Here is a 7,817-nt window from a genome sequence, read left to right on the forward strand (position 1 = left end):
TGCATTGAATATCCATTTACCTCTGTTCAGCTCTTGCTTGTCTTCCCTGCCTGATTTCAGAGAGGGCAATTGCTGAAATTCTAAAATAAAGGTTTCTTGTAGGGGTTCTTTTGTTTTGGTTTTTTGTTGGTTTGGGTTTCTTTTGGTTTTTTTTTTTCCATAAAATCTCAGGTTGTTATTCCAGGTCTTAGTCATAACTTTTGTATTTCACCAGTAATTTGGTGTGACATCTCAGGTACCACATGAACCGAATGAGATTAGACACAGGAATTTCCCTAAGGTGAACCATTTGTCAGATTTGCTGCTGTCCTTAAAAGACTACAAGGTATTGAAAAATACAGGTAAAACTGGGAAAATCACTGACTCAGGATTTCCCTTGGTGAAGGGGAAGGCAAAACTTGGGACTCTGCTGGTTTAGTGCCATGGGTGAGATGGCCAATATCCTGGCTGTGTCCCCAAGCCAAGTACCCAGCCTCTGACCTCGTGGCATCTCCACTCACCCACAGACCCCCTGCAGCACCACCACACAAACAATCACAGATGCGAGTGGGCTTTGCTGCCAAGTGGTGCAGGGGAAATCAAATCCAAGTGCCTTGGTTATACACCCCAGTTAGAGGCGAGATGCACTGTCTGCAAGTGCAGACGGAGTGCAGATGTCCTGAATAAATGTCACAGCCTCCTTTCCTCTGCTTCCAGGGCAATGCAGCAGTGCACTGCGTCTTTTGGGACTTTGGGAAGAACAGTAAGTGTTACTTGCTGAGCTGGCTCTGTCCCCAGCATCACAGAGGCTTTGGCTTCTTGACAATGTACCTTGAAACTAGAGTATGTGTTGCTGCTTTGTGTTGATGTCGATACCTCAGTACTCAGTGTTATCCCCAGGGATACGGATATGGCATTGTGCAGTGCTGCATCTACACGAATAAGAAGACTTCGCCTAAGAAAAAGGCAGAAATGCAATGAAATGTCAGATGAATTCTTACAATGACTTCAGGGAATACAGTAGGGGCTTTGCTGGGGTCAGGTCTTTAAAGTGGCTCAGTCACCAGACAGAGAGGGATGACTGTGAATTGGGTTAACTCAGAGCATGTGAGAGAGGTTTCCTCTGCAATTACTAGGATTAGAAATTTTTTTTTTTTTAATCAGAATCTTAGCTTCTGGGTATGTGATGCACAATACATAAATAGGGTCATAACTTCAGTCTTACCAGGGAAGATCTGGCTACTTCAGTGCTGCACTCTGCCTAAACAAATCCTCTGCCCTGGACATGTCTTCTTTTTTCTTTTCTTTTTTCTTTTTCTTCTTTTCTTTTCTTTTCTTTTCTTTTCTTTTCTTTTCTTTTCTTTTCTTTTCTTTTCTTTTTTCTTTTCTTTTTCTTTTCTTTTCTTTTCTTTTCTTTTCTCTTTTCTTTTCTTTTCTTTTCTTTTCTTTTCTTTTCTTTTCTTTTCTTTTCTTTTCTTTTCTTTTCTTTTCTTTTCTTTTCTTTTCTTTTCTTTTCTTTTCTTTTCTTTTCTTTTCTTTTCTTTTCTTTTCTTTTCTTTTCTTTTCTTTTCTTTTCTTTTCTTTTCTTTTCTTTTCTTTTCCTCCAGCACAATCTAGCCCAGCACTAGGTTCTTTATCTTCCTTCTTTCTGTGTGTGCAGGCATTCATTCCACCAAAAGCTTTGAGGTTCTCAGGCAACTACAGAAGATGTGTTTTGGTGTGAAATCTCACTTGTGTGCTGCTAAATGACCCTGCAATCTGTACTAACTTGAGCTCATCTTCACACAACCTGCATGCTACAGAGCTATAAATGATGGAGCGTGACTACCTCTGCTTAAAAATCCTTTTTCTGTATTACACAGATGGACTGGGTGGTTGGAATACATCAGGGTGTGAAATGGAATATACAGATATGAATTACACAATCTGTTTTTGTAACCATCTTACCCATTTTGGAGTCCTACTGGTAAGTACTCTATGAATCATCTCCCAGAAAATCCCATGGCACTAAACAAAGTCATCACTAGTTTTGGAGAAGAGATGGGAGATTCATATCTATACAAGCTGTTAGATATCTGCAATTTTGCCAAAATCAGCAATAACAAAAAAGCCAGTTATAATAATTTAACGGCGTAAAGTCCTTTAAATATCACTTGTTTCAAGGCAATTTTGTTTTACAGATGTAGTTTGTACTTCTTTGCAGTGTAACTTAATCAACCTTAATGGGTTATTTACTGTGTTGGAAGTACTGTGTTAAATTTATTAACTGCCAGCAGCAACTAGCAACATTACATCTTTTTGAAAGCTTTATCTATGCTCCATCAGAAAGTGAAGTTTAGTATAAATATGGGAGATGTCATTATCTATCACCTCTTATTTCTCCAGAAATAAATAATTAGAGATAATTGTGGATACAAATATTGCTGTTAGCAAGAATTTTTCTTGCTTCTTTCCAGTCCCGTGAGATAATTTCTCTCACAGAAGATATTAGCAGAGTTCTATAAACTATGAACACCTGCGACATTGTAAAGCTTTGTTTATGGTACAGTAGAAAAATATTTTGACAATGGATGTTTTAGGATTTTAGCCAATCACCCCAAGGGGTGGCTGATCCTTTGACCAATTAGACTATGAAGAAAAAAGTCTATAAAAGAGTTTGTAAAATAATTAAATAAATCAATCTTACTGCACAATTCCTGCCTGTTGGATCTCTCTTCTCCTCCCTGCCACTGCGGGACACTGTAATAGATAATTATTATATTATATAATAATTATTATTATAGAGGTAATACAGAGAAAACTGCCTCTAAAAGCAAAATATCAAAAGCTCGGATGACTACCTGAGAATGGGCTGCAACAAAGGCAAAGAGACAGGGGAGTTCTAAGCAAACTAAATAGGGTAAATTGTCTATTCCCAGTAGGACACCACCCACAGGATGGGATGCAGCCCTAAGTTTGCCTTTGGATGATTCCCCTAGAGGTCAGCATGACCCTGCTCCAGAGGCAAAAACCCTCCTGGGAGTAAAATTGTGGCTTTTCAGAAAGGAATTGAGATGGTTCAGATTTCACACACTTGCTCAAGTTTCCATTCAAGCAAGGAGAATTCAACCTGATTTTCAGATCACACCTCTCACTGCCACTTTGGTAATCGGCACAGCTACAGGTATTCAACAGCATCGTCCATGGTACATCAGAGATGTAGGTTACTACTCTGAGGTTCAAAGTTTCACAAAATAGCAGAGAAGCTGTGTCAGGGAGCAACAAAATCCTCTCGATATTCCTCCTGGCAGCAGCCGTGGAGAAGCAGGGCTCCTGTCTGGTCTTGCAGTGGTGCTTTCTGGACAGGTAGGGCCTACCATGCTCCAAGACATTTAGCAGGTTTGTGCAGTTGCCAAGCATGGCAGCTGACACTGAAACAAAGCAGTTTCTCCTACAAAGCGAGCTCCCAGTGGAATAATTTTTATAAGATCCTGGAATCCATGTTGAATTTGCAGTTTTTGAAGAACAGCTTTTCTAGCTTCACAACTTATTGCTGGATACTTTAAATACTGCTGGTTAATTTACCGTTTACTAGTTTGGATATTCTGTGGGACTATACAATAAGAAACACATAAAAATATTAATGGAAAACCTCCAAAAGTAGCAGTAAGCAGAACAGGAATTTCACAATGTGAAAATGTGGAAAGGAATTTTCTAAATCTGTCTTGGCAAACAACTGTGTTTCTCTATCTTGTAACACAGGACTTGGCTCGGACAGAAATAGATGTCACACATGATCATATATTAACTCTGATAAGCTATGCAGGATGTGGTGCTTCTTCCCTTTTTTTGGGAATAACACTCATGGCATACCTAACCCTTGAGTAAGTCTGATCCTTTTTCTTACACTGATTTAAATATTTTGGCAATAATGAATTTGCAGCAGTTATCAGAATGTTTGCTAATATTTGATTCTCTGATGCATAAGAGGGAAGACCGAGAGCTGACAGTATAAATATTGTTTTATTTTGATGTCTGACTGTTGCAAAATTAGAGGGATTTGAATACTCATACTTCAATACAAGCACCTGTCTGAACTGTCCAGCAATTTTTATGTTCCTAAATTTCACAAAATCATGGAATGGTTTGGATTGGAAGGGATCTAAAAGGTCCTTTAATTCTGATACCCTGCCATGGGCAGGAACACTTTCCACTAGACCACATTGCTCCAAGCCCCATCCAAACTGGCCTGGAACACTTCCAGGGATGGGGCAGACACAGGTTCTCTGGGCAACCTGTGCCAGGGCCTCACCACCCTCACAGTAAAATGTCTGTAAAGAGTAAAAACTTCTCTCATTTCAAAAATTTACCCCTGGACACGGGTGAGATATTACGTCAAGAATCTGGAATATTACTGTGTATAGGCTGTACATTGGATGATGCAGTGATAACCTTGTGGACTTCCCCCTTCTTGTTAGGAAGGTGCGGAGAGACAACCCCTCAAAAATCCTGCTCAACCTTTGTGCTGCACTGCTGATGCTGAACATGGTCTTCCTCACAAATTCCTGGCTGACCTCGTTCAACCAGCCAGGCCTCTGCATCATCATGGCCATGCTCCTCCACTATTTCCTTCTTGCAGCATTCACATGGATGTCCCTGGAGTCTGTTCACTTTTATTTGGCTCTTGTCAAAGTTTTCAATGTTTATGTCCCAAAGTACATTCTAAAATGCTGCATTGCTGGCTGGGGTAAGTAGACAGATTTCCCCTCCACTTCTGTGTTTGTCAGCTTCTCTAAGATTGGGGCGTATTTACAGAGGTAAGTGAAGACACTGAGCTAGCAGAAATGCGATGCACACCCTGCACTACGAGGACGGATCTCTTCCCCCAGGCTGTTCAGCTTAGATTTCTTCCATCCGGGGAGACATTAGCAGAGAGTGCTTGTTGGTTCCTGCACAGTCATATGCAACTGAAAGTGGGTGTAAGACTCTGCTTTCCTACCCCTCTTCTCTTTACAGGATGATTTATCGTGGTACCTCACATCAGTGGGTGTGACTGGGGCAGTAATGCTGTCCACAGCCTTCACCCGTGTGGTGATCCTCAGAGGTGATTTTAACTCCCTCTTCAGGCCTCGTGTCCATTCCTGGCATTCTCTTCCTGATTCCCATGCACAGAGTGGATCTGGCTTTCATTCACTGTTCTCCCAAGGACTTCCCTTGACATGTATCAGCGATTTGTTTGGGAGAAACATGCCAAAAAGAACCCAAATTCTGGTTCACCTGTTAGAAAAGGTGTTATCAGAAGCACTGACCTAGAGCAGAATTTGGGCTGTATTGTCTGGGTCACCATTAGATGCTGTTTCAGAGCACTCTTGAATAGTGTGCAGCATATTATCATCCCTATCCTCAGATCTGATGTCCCACGCAATTGTTCTCAGGGGCAGCCATCCTTGATGGTGCTGCCAGCAGTTCTCTAGGGAAAAGCTAGAACTGAAAAAAATATGGGAAATGTGTGGAAGGGAAGACTGATAAGCACTGCCTGGGAAATGTCTGTCTCTATAAGCTCTTAAAACAAATTGCTGTGGTCTGCTTATCCTTGGACACTCAGCTTTTGTAATAATCAGTTGGTTTTATTTTATCAGATTGGATCCCTTCTGGAGATGTTTGAAGACTCACAAACATTTTGCAAACACAGATATTTTTATGACTACTCATTTGTAATTTGCATAAATAAGGAGATTAAACCTGCTATGCTACACATCTAATTGCACTTATTTCAGAAGGAGCTTTGGGGGTAGAGTTTGATCCAAAGATGCACACATCTGCTGTAATTACGTATCAAAGATTATCTGACATCTTTCCAAATTCTCAATTTTTTCTTTTGAATCAAACTATTTATTTTTCTTTTGCTTTCCACGTTAGGAATACCAGCTATTGTAATTACTCTTGTGCTCATTATAAATAAAGACTTCTATGGCAATGGGTCACTGTCTGAGAGCCATCCTTACAGCAATTTGTAAGTATAATATTTTAAGCTTTTTTATGGTCACCAGAATATCTGAAAAATACAAGAAATAACCAGAAAGAACTCACTTTTGTCTCTTCTCCCCCATCTTTACCCTCTCCTTTTGGAGGTTCTGGTTCATAGGAACATTTTGAATGCATGGCTACTACATGGAGTAACTTTCACATTGGTAAACTGGGCTCGAGGACAGGGAAGGCTTCTGCCAGTCAACTCCACTTTTATTTTTTGTGAAATTTCTTTCTTTGGATTAACCCAGTCTAATGGGATATTTGTATATGCTTCTGCATGTTCTGGATTTCTGGTAAAATCTAAAGGCACAATAATTGCTCCAGGATTTTCCACATTTCCTTCTGTTGTTTTTTTTTTTTAAATGTCAATTCACATCACTGTCTCATCATAATTTCAAGTAGTTTAATTTAAATCGTCTCAACCTCCTCTTTTTTCCAGTGGGAAAACACTGCATTCTTTCACCCTTTTTAAAAATGCTTTTATAGCAAAGAACGTTTCCACCTCCTTCTTGTTTAGCACAATCTGATCACTTGTTGGTGAAGATTACCTGGAATATTTGAATTTTCTCCCATCACAGAGGCAACACACACCCATGACACCTCAGAGGGAAAATTGTTCCCCATATTTAACAAAAAGATGTTAAGAAAAAAAAAAGTAAAATTCACTAATTTGTGTCTAAGGAAAAGCTAACCAGTGGCATGCTATTATTTAGACCCCTAATTAAGTTGTATTTAACTTGGTTTTTCTAAGGCAGTGTGTCTTTGTGTTTATACATTATTAAGTTGTGAAACAATCATCAGGTTTATCTGAATCTGGCAGAAATATCAATGTCTTAAAGTTACAGAATTTCCATAACATCCATAAAAAAAAGATAAGTGCAGGGATTCTATTAATGTCCTCATTGGGGGAAAATAGCAGGTGCTAGGGAATGCCCCTAACTAGGTGTTGGAGAACCATACAGAATACTTACTTTGGGAACCAGGCTTCCTGAGTTTCCCCCTCACAAAACTCCTTATTGAATACACACCTCCCTTTCTTGCAGTTGCTGGATCCAGGACAACACAGTGTTCTACATCTCCGTTGTGGCCTATTTCTTCTTAATATTTTTGATTAATACAGCCATGTTCATCACTGTTCTCCTTCAAATCCACTCTGTAAAAACAAGGACACAAAAGACATCCAGATTCTGGAAACAGGGTGTTCTCCAAGACCTCAAAAGTGCTTTCAGCCTGATGTTTCTTTTGGGCTTAACTTGGGGTTTTGCCTTTTTTGCCTGGGGAGCAGTGAGGATATTTTTCTTGTATCTCTTCAGCATTTTTAACACCTTGCAAGGTAATTTCTGAATGGAGTAGTGCAATAAGCACAATGGTTTAGGGATGGGAAATAGAAATAAATCTGTATTATCATGTAACTCAAGCATGGTTGAAGAGGAGACCTGATACAGCTTTTGTATTACAGGCTTTAGCTATTTTAAAAGGAATGTTCTGTTGCGAAGTGAGATGACAGTGTTGTTTAGATAGTATTGCTGTGATAGAAAGACTATTAAAGACATGAATTCATGCCTTGGAAACACAGGTCCCAATAAATGCACCTTTTCAGGAGCCGGCATGATCCTTTTCATCTGGGCATAAAAATGGCTGATAGAATCCACATCGACTTGCAGATTGTTCTTAAACCAAATCTGCAGAAAACTCTTCCTGTCACCCTTTCATATGCATGAAGAAGTCAGTGCAACTCTGGGCGAACACGATTATAAAATCATAGTATGGCTTGGATTGGAAGGGACCTTAAAGATCCTAATGCTGGCCCAGGGACACTTTGCCCACAC

General features: G+C 39.8%; 1 long non-coding RNA gene across 1 annotated transcript; it reads left to right on the forward strand.

Moving 5' to 3' along the window:
• The first annotated feature begins 79 nt into the window (after positions 1–79).
• LOC120412055 lies at positions 80–7,438 on the forward strand. Its single transcript, XR_005604734.1, has 5 exons — positions 80–742; positions 1,842–1,945; positions 3,721–3,842; positions 4,437–5,971; positions 7,032–7,438. It is a non-coding gene; the product is annotated as an uncharacterized LOC120412055 (long non-coding RNA).
• Positions 7,439–7,817: the final 379 nt, after the last annotated feature.

The sequence above is a fragment of the Corvus cornix genome, chromosome 4A, assembly GCF_000738735.6.
Source record: "Corvus cornix cornix isolate S_Up_H32 chromosome 4A, ASM73873v5, whole genome shotgun sequence".
Lineage (NCBI taxonomy): Eukaryota > Metazoa > Chordata > Aves > Passeriformes > Corvidae > Corvus > Corvus cornix.